Below are 11938 nucleotides of genomic sequence, written 5' to 3'. Positions count from 1 at the left end.
AGTTGGACAATTCAAATGTAGTAAATCTTCCCTACAATCCCTTGAAAGGTTAGTGCATTTCGTAGTACACATCTTAACTCCTGGATGGTTGAAACTCTAATAGTATAGATAGGGAGCAAGGTTCTTAAGTATTTTCTATTAATAGTTTCATCTTCAAAATGACCACCTAAACTTCTTATTGCACTTACCACTTCTTTTAGTCTAGAGGCATATTGAGCAGCATTCTCTCCTTCCTCCATCTTCATGTCATCAAACTTTCCTTTGAGGCTTTCTCTATTTTCTCTTTGAACATTTTGATCTCCTCCATAAATATCTGATAGGGATTTCCACACCTTGAATGCAGAGTTCCATCCCTTGATTTCATCAAATTTAGCATATTTAAGGGCAAAGACAGTCTAGCATTGGCTAATTGTGCCCCTTCCTTTTATTTAAATCATCTATAGAAAGGGGTCTAGTTGGATTTACATGTTCCACTCCAATTGAGGTTTTTGCATAATCACCTATTGATCCAAGGTGCAGTTTCATTAGACTTTTCCATGCAAAAAAGTTATCTCTTTTGAGCCTGGGAACTTCTCTCTTGGAAATCTTTATCTTCCCGCTTCTAGTACCTTTAAACTAAATCAATAGATGGCTCTGATACCAATAGTTAGAAATTCTTTGGAATAACTAAGCGGGGGATGAATCAATTATTCAAGGTCTAAATGTCCAATTAAAACTTTTTTATCAATTAAAGTGAGCCTATTAAACTATTCATTCATCCAAGCTTAAACTTTCCTACTTAGCAAGTTACTATAAATCAACATGCAAGAATAACACATGAAGAATCAACACATAACATAGTGATTTACGTGTAAACCCAATTTGAGAAAAATCACTAGTAACATGCTACTCAATTCTCACTCTTTTGAATTGATGCCTTGTGAAAGGCCTACCCTATTAAAGGCTACAAAACACTATTAAATGTGACCTAGTGAAAGGATTTAACCACCATATTAGAAGTGGGGTTGGTTAGAGGACTTTAGAACATTCACTTGGAATGTCACCCTATTAAAGGTTTTACAAATGGCTATTAAACCAACTTAAGACCATAGGATTTAACCCTAACTGGTACAATTGCTAGAGAGTAACAATAAAGGGTTTTGACTTGATTACAATGAACAACTTATCTTGTAGATTTCAGATCTATGTTCAGCTCACAACATTGCCTGGATTTTAGTCTCTATAGCTTTGAAAGCTTGTCCTCCTTTCAAGCTTTGTCTCCTTGAGTCTTCATGCTCGATGATCCAATGCAATCCTCTCTCTCTTACCACTTATCGAAGGAGAGTCTCTGTGCTTTGTTCTTCCTTCTCCTTGATATCTTCCCCTGACACCCTTCAACCACTTAGCAATTTGGCACTCCAACAACTCTTGCTTCTTGGCTTGTGACTCCTTAAATAGATGTCTGAAGTCCTCTTTCCTGCTCGATTCTTCCCTTTTTAAATTTTGGTTTGAATGGATTAGGTAGGATTTATTGAATCTAACCCACATCTTTTTCTTTCTAGAAACATCATGAAGAATGCTCTTGAATTCAGCTAAAAATGGTTTACATAAAATTCTATGGCTCCAACTTATCATCCTTATCCTCCATCTGGTTCATAAAATTCAAGGTAACAACCTTGTCAGCTCAAATTTGATGAATCTTTGACTTTTCACATAATGCAACAAATTGACACTATTGAAATTCTAGTGCTCGAGACATACTATGTTACTCGGCATCAACTTTATTTTACTGATGCTTAACACCTATTGTGGATTCACTTGGCATCCACTAAGTTTTCCTGATGCTCGACACCTAAACACACTTGGCTCCTTCTGTATCACTCGACACACACTAGATTTTTCATTTGCTTGGCACCTATTTAAAATCTACTCAGCTCAAACTAGTTTGCTCGGGACTCACTACTAAACATAGTTATGCTTTGCAGTTAACCTTGTTACAACTTATACTTCTAAAGTTTCTAAGTGTGGCCAACATTTGTATCTTCAATTATATTGTCAACACATCACTTTACCAATGTCTTAACTGATCCTTGCACTTCATCACAAAACCATAATTGAACCTTTCGCTTAGGTACTTTTGTTACATCTTGTTGATTAAATCCTCTTCATCAATTAATTAAGTGATAGTACTATGATCTTATAAGCAATTATCATTCTAGCAAATAGCAGGTTTGACATTAATGACAAAACAATGATTGAAAACATTCTCTATCAACAATCTTCCTTCTTTGCAACAATCTCCCTCTTTGATATTACTCTCTTTCAATAATGATATTTTCAATGAGATTTCCAATAGAATAATAAATGAAATGATTTTTCATATATAGTAGAAAGATTAGGAAAATTCTTCATAAGAGGAGAATTAAATATAAATAATTTAAATATTCTATCTTCAATTCTTCCTATTGTAGGTTTTGATCATTTTTTAGTAAGGATTGAACTTTATGAGCCACATAAACCTGTTAGGAATTCTTTTAAATTTGAAAAGATGTGGTTTTTAGATACTAGTTTTATAGAAAACATCAAAGTCTAGTGGTCTCAATGTAACTTTGAAGGTTCCAAAATGTTTATTTTCATGTCTAAAATAAAGATATTAAAAGAAAAGATCCTTAGATGGAATAAAGAACACTTTAATAACATTTTTTTAAAAAAATTGGAAATTGAAGATAGACTAAAGGAATTAAATTTAGAGATTATTAAGAATGGTATGAATAATGATAGCTACTTCCTAGAAAAAGAACTACTTGCTAAGCAAGAAGATTTATTTTCTAAGGGAGAAATTTTCTAGATACACAAGTCATGAGAAAGTTGGTTAGATGAAGGAGTTTGGAGCACAAATTTTTTTCATTACTCTTGTTGGGTACAATTGTTAATTGTGTATTGTCTTTAATGTTACAAAAATGTCATATTAGTCATCAGACAGAGTCTATCGAGCTCAGATGATCTGCAAAGTAGTTTACAATGTCCACCAAATGTTCTTGAACATAACAAAGAAAAGCTAATGTTTACCGAGCTCACTCGGTTATCAAAAGAAAAGTGGCAGAAAGTTAATGTCTATCGAGCTCCCAAGGTTAACAAAGGAAAGTTAATACCGAGCTCCCAAGGTTAATGAAGGAAAGTTAATGTCTACCGAGCTCCCAAGGTTAACAAAGGAAAGTTAATGTCTACCGAGCTCCCAAGGTTAACAAAGAAAAGTTACTATCTACCAAGCTTGCAAGGTTAACGAAGGAAAGTTAATGTCTACTGAGCTCCCAAGGTTAACAAAGGAAATTTAATGTCTACCAAGCTCCCAAGGTTAACAAAGGAAAATTAATATCTACTAAGCTCGCAAGGTTAACAAAGGAAAGTTAATACCGAGCTCCCAAGGTTAACAAAGGAAAGTTAATGTCTACTGATTTTCCGAGAAAAGTTAATGTGTATCGAGCTCACATGGCCAGCAAAGGAAGATCAGTGCTAACCGAGTTCACTCGGTCTCCAAAGGATTTTTGCAAGGTCTGCAGTGTTTACTGAGCTTCACTTGGTTAACACTAGAAAACCATTCTAGAGTAGTGGTTACCGAGCTTGGTCGGTCAGCAAAAGATTTTACTATTTTGATATTAAGTTTAATTGCTTCATGCAGTCAACTAATGTAATGATTTTTTAGTTATTGGAACCTATATTTAAGCCGACTTGATAATCTGAAAGGTGTGTATATATATATATAGATGTTCAAGTTGTGAATTAGTGTGAGTGTGAGTATATGGATAAGGATGGAATAAGCAAATTGAGTGAATTCTAATGAAGGATTAGATATCCTAGAGTAGATGCAAAGTTGTATCTGATCTGCTAGGATCCCATAAAAGTAGAATAGAGATCTGTAATCAGAAAAAGATAAGTTGCATATCTTTTAGGTCACCTCATTGTTGCTTTCTAATCATTGTAATAGTGAATCTAGAATCTCTTAACAGAGTTGGTTTAACAACCATTTTGTAAATCCTCTAACAAGGTGGTAGTTCAGTTGAATTTTTCTCAAGACCTCTAATCAGGCCACTCCTAACAAGGTGATTAAATCCTCTAACAAGGTGGCAGTTCAGTTGAATTGTTCTCAAGACCTCTAATCAGGCCACTCCTAATAGGGTGATTAAATCCTCTAACAAGGTGGCAGTTCAGTTGAATTGTTCTCAAGACCTCTAATCTGGCCACTCCTAACAGGGTGATTAAATCCTCTAACAAGGTCACACCTAACAGTGTGTTTTGTAACCTTTAACAGGGTTGGCTCCTAACAGGGCTCACTTTAGAAGAGTGAAAATTGGTGACTAGTTACTTGGTGGTTTTTCTCATATTGGGTTTCCACGTTAAATCTGGTGTCTCTTGTGTTCATTTATTTTAATCTTTGCAAGAATATTAATGACTATGAATGCTAGATAAAAAATAATTAATTAATCTATCGAGTTACAGTATTCCTGCACTATTTATTGAGTATCAACAATATGTAAAGACATATAAGGGATTTATTTTGGAATTGATTTTTGTGGTAACTAATTCACCCCTCCCCTCTCAGTTACTTCATCTATATTTCCAACAACTCTACCCTCTACAGTAGAGCTAAAAAAAAATTTCAAGTGTTAAAAATCATTTAGGTATTTTAACAGAAAAGCCAAATGAAATAGCAGATACTTTTGTTAATCATTTTCAAAAAACTCCAAATAAGTACAAAGGATCAAACATAGTTTCTCAAAACAAATTGCTAGAAGTTATCCCTTGACTGATAAATGAAGAGGACAACAAAACACTTAATAAAGCTATAACATTAGAAGAAGTTAGGACATTGGTGTTCAATATGAACCCAAACAAATCCCCTGGACCAGATGGATTCTAGGTATTTTTCTACCAAAAGTGTTGGGATATTATTGGTTTTGAGCTCTAAGAAGCTATTGAAGCATCTAGGAAAGGTGGATCCTTGTTATCTGAAATCAACTATTCCTTTTTCACACTAATTCCTAAGAAGTCAGAGCCTGAGACTCTGATAGATTACCAGCCTATTGTGCTATGCAATTCCATTTATAAAATATTTTCCAAAATTTTAGCAAATAGACTTAAGATAATCCTTCCTAAGATTATCTCTGAGGAAGAAATAGGGTTTGTGCAAGGTAGATCCATACTAGATGACATACTCATAATTCAAGAAACTATTCACTCAGCTCAAAGGAATAAAGAGGCATGAATGTTCATGAAGCTTGACATCCAAAAAACCTATGACATGGTAGATTGGAGGTCCCTTTGTAAAAATCTAGAAGCATTCATTTTTTCTCATCAATGGATTAATCTCATTTTTAAGTGTATCTCTACCACCAAAATTTTAGTTCTTATCAATGGTTCCACCAAAGGTTTTTTCAAAATTTCTAGGGGCATTAGACAAGGAGATCTGTTATCCCCATTTTTATACAATATTATGGCTAAAGCATTTGGGAGATCACTTGCAAAGGATTATAACAATAAGGACATTAAAGGCATCATGGTTACCAAAAATATACCTAACATTACTCATCATCAATATGTACATGATACAATTTTTCTAGGTGAAAGTTTAATTAAAGAGGCAACAACATTAAAGTCAATAATAGATAGTTATATGAGTACATTTGGTCAGAAACTTAATAAATCAAAATCATAAATATATTTTATCAACACTGACATCAAATTGGAGAATTATATTTGTCATAATAAGGGTTACAAAAAAGGCTCATTTCTGTGTAAGTATCTTGGTATTGAGTTAGAAAAGAGTATAAAGTCAAGTAATGTTTTTTATAATGTATTAGAGAAATTAGAAACTAGAATTGGCTGTTGGAAAGGTAAATGGATTATGATAGCCAGAAAGAATATCAAGATTAGTTTGGTTTTATCAGCCATTCCCACTTATCCACTTTCTTGTGTTCCCCTTGCCAAGCATCTCCATCATAAAGTAGAATCTAAGTTAAGAAATTTTCTCTGGAATGATTGTGAGGAATCCAAAAAACTAGCACTCATTAAATGGGACAATATATGTAAACCCAAGGAGTGTGGAGGATTAGGTATTAAGAACCTTCAATGGAAAAATGAAGCTTTAGGGGCTAAGTTAATATGGTGCCTCTATTTAGAAAGAGAACACAAATGGGCCAAGATTTCTTATAATAAATATCTAAATGTAGAAGACACTATGTCTATTTTTAGGACAAAAACCCTCCCTAAAGGATCAGAGAGCTAAAATTTCATGGTCAAATGCCATCATCTTGTTGGAAAATACTTAACTTGGGATGTTGGTAAGTGTGATGAAGCCCTCTTTTGGAAAGACTCTTGGGATGGGCTTCCTCCTATTGAAAGGAAAATTATTCTAAGGAACCTTTAAGAAAAACTTATCAATTTATGGGGTAGTAAGGTGAGTGATTATAAAACCAAGATCACTAGGGAAGACTACACTGAATAGACTTGGAAACCAATAAAAGAAATAGAAAAAGATCCATCTGTCATTAAGGTATATGAAAAATTTTTACAAGAAAGGAAGGTTAAGAAGCTTGATAGGAATGACAAACTTAATTGGGCAGCATCAAATGATGGGAAATATAGTGTGAAGAATGGGTACAAAGCACTGATTAACTCTAAGATATGGGAGGAAGTGGATATCCCACTTTTCTAGGATCTTGCCTACTTACCAAAGCCATGATTTTTCTTATGGTTGGCCTTTTAGAATAGGATTTTGATGGTGGACAGACTCCAAAAGATATGTTTTACAGGCCCTTCCAGTTGTGCTCTATGTAAGTTTGGCAATGACTATAGACCACCTACTATATAGTTGCCCTTACTCACATATATGCTGGGAGTGGCTTATTTAGAGGTTAGGTTGGCACTCCCCTCTCCCTAAATCATTTATGGATTTGCTCAAAAGTTTGCCTAACAACATATGTAAAGGTATCTATAGTATACTTTGGAACATTTGTTCCTCCATTCTTGTATGGGAAATTTGGAAGGAAATAAATAGAAGAATCTTTAGCAATATAGAGTTGAAACCTGAAGAGCTTCTACTAAAATTAGAAGCTAGCATAGTTGAGAAGGCCAACTCTCATCTTAAGAAATCTAGAATAGAAGAAGGCTCCTTTTCCATATGGGATGGTAAAATTAAAAATTTATCATCTAATTTAATAAACCCTCCCCTCATCTACCTTAAGAATAATAAGGAAGCTAGGAGAAAGTGTAAATGGAACCCTCCTCCCAAGGGATAGGAAAAACTCAATTTTGATGGAGCTACTAGAGGTAATCCAAGAACTACTTGTGCATGAATTTTCATTAATGATGATAAAGGTTAGTGGATAGCTAGGAAAGCCATGTCCATTAATCCCGCTTCCAATAACCTAGTAGAACTCAGAGCACTGGAAGAAGGGTTGAAGTTATGTATCCAATAAGGATTATCAAAAATATTTATTAAAGGCAATTCCCAAATAGTTCTAAATGCTATTAGGAATAGAACAACCCCCAATTCGGTGCTTAATTCCAACTTGGAAGAATTTATTAATTTAATTAATAAATTTGAGGATGTTAGGATTTTTCATATCTTTAGAAAAGGTAACCAGGAGGTAGATCTTTTGGCTGACAAAGGAGCGGATGGTGGTAATATTCTGAAATTAAGATATGAGTCTTGATTTTTTATTATGTTTGATTTCTTAGGATAGACCATTGGGCTATGTTTCAAGACAAACGATCAATGGCATTTAGTATCTTATAATTTATGCCTTATAATTCTTTCCAAAGGTGGTATATCATTAATGTGTATTAGGGATGGTTCTTTTCCAATAAAGAGGAAATCATTAATTCTAGGAGCCTTTAATTTAAGTGATGAGGTAGCATCACCACATATCTTGTACATCTCATTTTTGATCTTTGCCACTATTTTTAATAATCTGTGTACCAATTTACAACCAAAGCTTACTTGTGTCATTATTTATTAGTGCCATCAAATTGGTGTAGGTGTTTCTAGAGTTTCAATTATCTGGTCTTTTCTTTCTGTTGTTTTGTGCCCGGTCTTTGTTAGTAAGTGAGAATTGTCTAATATGGATTCAAATATCAATGTTTTTCATACTGATGAAGTTCGCACCATGGCCTTGCGAGGAAGTATAAAACCTAAAAGATGGAATTGCATTCTTAGACTAGTTGATGGGATGACTTGAATTGCCATTAGTAGAGCAATTGGTGAAGGTGTCTTTGACTACAAACACACCTAGAGGACAACCAATGACATTATAGGTACTTTTATCGGATGCATGTCACTAAAACTAGAATCAATAATGGGCTATGGTAAGACTGTCTGAATATTTTTGACTCCACTTGGTGTCAAGGAATTATAGAGGCAATTATGAGCTTGGATGAATATTTGAGTGTCCCCCTCCTAGAAATGTACATGAATCACCCTCCTAGAAGTCTTCGGATGATGATTATTCCTAGGAGGCTTGCTCTTATTAATAGGGATTAGGTAATCTTCAATAGGGTTTGGCCAAAGATGGAATCCTATTTTCATTTCCTTCTTTGTTAGAAGAAAATTACAATAGACCCAGATCGTAAATGGGTTTCTAACTACCTAAGCCTTTTCAAGGCTTATGTTCACCCAAGAGTAGATTTTGGTAACCTAGAAATGTTAGACTTTTTTACTCCTACCATTGAGAAATCTAGCAGAGAGAAGTACTCCTTTGAATTTCCTCCCTACTTTCAAATAGAAAATTGTAATGATGTAGTAGAAGTTATTATGGTGTTTTGGAAGAAGTAATAGTAGTCATAATATGTGAAATAGGAAATTTTGGACCTTATTGCTCAACAACTAGAGATTTTTGTAATAGATTATCTCTATACATTTTTAGTTTTTAGTTTCTCAATTTTTGAAGTCTTCATTTCTAGATAGCATTCTAGTAGGGTTTTACAGCTTATGTTCATCTTTTATAGTTTTTTGTTGAACTTGATCTTGGGACATTTAAGATAGGGGTAGTATTGTTTTCTCTATACGTAGATAATTATAATTTTCAATGTATGTATTCCATACTTTATAAACTATATGTCTTATCTTATGAACAAGATGGATTTTTCATAAGTGTTGTTATTATTTTGTTTCTTTTGGTAAAGTGATGAATCTTGTTAGTACTTTGCGAAGTGGCTTATTTTTTTCTCCCTATTTATGTTAAAGGTTTTGCTCATAATATGAGATAGGATTCAAACTAGGTTGAGCTGATATCAATATCAATCTTCAGAAGCACTCTTTCTTAATTAGATGTTGATGGTTGATTATTCAACTTATTTCAATTGTTGGTTTTTGGAAATGGGATATAGGGTCCTTTTTATTTAACTCGACTGATAATTCATAAAATATCCCATTTTAAGTACCTCCATTGTTCGAACATCAGCATAATTTTAGTTTAAGGAATTATCTGAGCTATTAGGGCTGATTGAGAATGGGTCTATTCCATCTGTATTTGGCATGTCTCTTAGATTTGATAAAGATCAGGTTGATAACTTTAATAATTCAATGGCTACATAGAGCTTGTTGTCTGCTAGTCTTTTAAGCTTTGTAGGGAAGTGCTTAGATTAATTCTGCATTCAGTGACTGGTACAAAGGTAATCTAAATAAGCATCAAATTTTCTCACTTTATTTATATGTATTGGCCTAACTAGAAAGGTTTAGTAGTGGTGTGTGTAAGCAGAATTTACTCAACACATTATAGCTGAAGGCAATAAGATCTATTTTAAGTATTAGGAAGAGTTAAATCTTCCATAGTATCCTTCTTTTATCTACTCAATATTTTCACTTACAAAGTGATTTGTCAAGACAAAAAGGTTAAAGATGGGCATTATTCTTATTTAAAAGACTAGTTTTGGAAGTTGGAATCCTCAATAGATTCTTCTCTCTTCAAGAATCTCTTGTTTAGTATTCAGTTTTAATTATATTCTCACATTGTAACTATTGTATTTGAATTTATTTAACTGGGGTATGCCCCTTTTAAAATGTAATAATAGAGGACCAAAGGTCCTAGGCTAGACTGGAGGTTTTCTTCTCCATTCTTTCCTACCAATGCCCATTTGAATAGAGATATTCTATTGTAACTCATTAATTTTAACTAATAGAATCAAGGCCTTGGCTATTTACCGATAAAATTTTTTTAAAAAAAAATTAATCAATTAATATCAAAATTTAAATGTTATTATTTTAGAAAGATATTATAAAATTTCAATTCAAAATTAAAAATTTCTAATAATTTTTTTCTTTTCTATTAAGGATAGAGGATCAAAACAACTTCAGGTTACATGAGGTCAAAACCTAGATGCCACTAAAACTGCATCTACAGATGGTTTTTTCTAGTAAACAAGACCATCAACTAAACTAAGCTAGCTCCCAAAAGACTATACAACACATGTTCAGTTATACACAAAAGAGAGCTATTCAACTTAAAACTAGTTAGTCCCAACCATCCTCTAGGTTACTATTAAGGCTGATATTGTTGAAGTTCCAACCATCATCATAGACATTATCCTCTTCCCTATTACTATATTGATTACTTTGATCATCCTCTTGTTGGCCATCATTAGTATATACTAGGCTAGCAATCACAGCTTCTTGAGGCAATCTTCTATCAGCATTGTTGGTAATCTCCTACTCTTGCATCTCTTGCATTGGAATATTGATCATGAGCACATCTTCTTTGAATAACAACATACTATTTTCTTTCAAAAAATCCACAAAGCTTTCTTTTGGGACCTCGATAAGAACCATAACTTGATAAGAAATTATGAGATGGGTGAGTTTTAATAAAAACCTAGTAAGATCTCATAGCCTCCCTTGAAAATTCTCCTCATTTCTTTGACTCCAAATAAACCACATAACTTCATTAGTAAAAGTGAAAAACAAAAAAATCATTTTAAGGTCAAATGACTCAACAAATCCAGCAAGGACCTCATTCCAAGAAAGACCAGGTTTGTGGTTCCAAAAAATGGGGTTACCAAATAAAATAGACCAACTACTACAAGGAAACTCACATTCAAAGAAAAGGTGTTCAAAAGTTTCATCACAATTGCATAACAGACACACAATTGGCTACATACCATTACTAGACAAAAAAGAGCCAATAGGGAGTTTATTAACCAAAATAAACCATCTAAAACAAACTTTCTTAGGTTCAACAGGAAAATGCCAAAACATATCAAAAATGAAAAGCCATATAGTAGAAGGCCACTTAAACCCCCAGACCTGGTTGATTCTATCAAAGATATCCATTTTCTAATTAAGAAGATAGTAAATCTATTTACTAGAGAGCTCTTTCAACATCTTACCATCTTGCTAGAGAAGTTCAATAAACTATTTAGTATTGAAATATTTACTTAGGAATCAGGAACAAAAAGCCTTGCTAACCAAAGTGAATGTCTATTTTTGAGTGTTAGGAATATTGAACCTCCTTTTAATATCCTCCCACCCATTTGATGATTAATAACCACATCCTAAATTAAAGTAATGCCCTTTTTATTAAAAATTTTTGCCGAGCATCATTGTGTTAGAGCCAATGGCTTTCGATTAAGATACACCCACCACCAAAGAGATTTGTCTTTAATTGAATAATAACAAGGATCTTTCCCAAGAACATACCTTATTTGGATCAAAAGTCTTAGCTAGACCCAGGCCTTCGAAATAGAGTGAAAAAAATTTGAACCAACAAGTCTGACATCAAAATCCCCAAGGACAATATCCCAAAAAGGAATTATTCTGCAATGCTTACCCTTTTTTGATGATAGTACTAGAAATGGTGTTTCAAACCAATATCTTCCACGGTTCACTTCCGTCCAAAGAGTTAAGAACCCACTTGGATACCAAAGAAATTCCTTGATTCTATATGTGTCTCATGCCAAGACCCCTAAT

The sequence above is a fragment of the Cupressus sempervirens genome, chromosome 5, assembly GCF_028749045.1.
Source record: "Cupressus sempervirens isolate cs-2001-9-10 chromosome 5, ASM2874904v1, whole genome shotgun sequence".
In the NCBI taxonomy this organism is placed as follows: Eukaryota; Viridiplantae; Streptophyta; class Pinopsida; order Cupressales; family Cupressaceae; genus Cupressus; species Cupressus sempervirens.
This window is presented reverse-complemented; position numbering follows the sequence as displayed.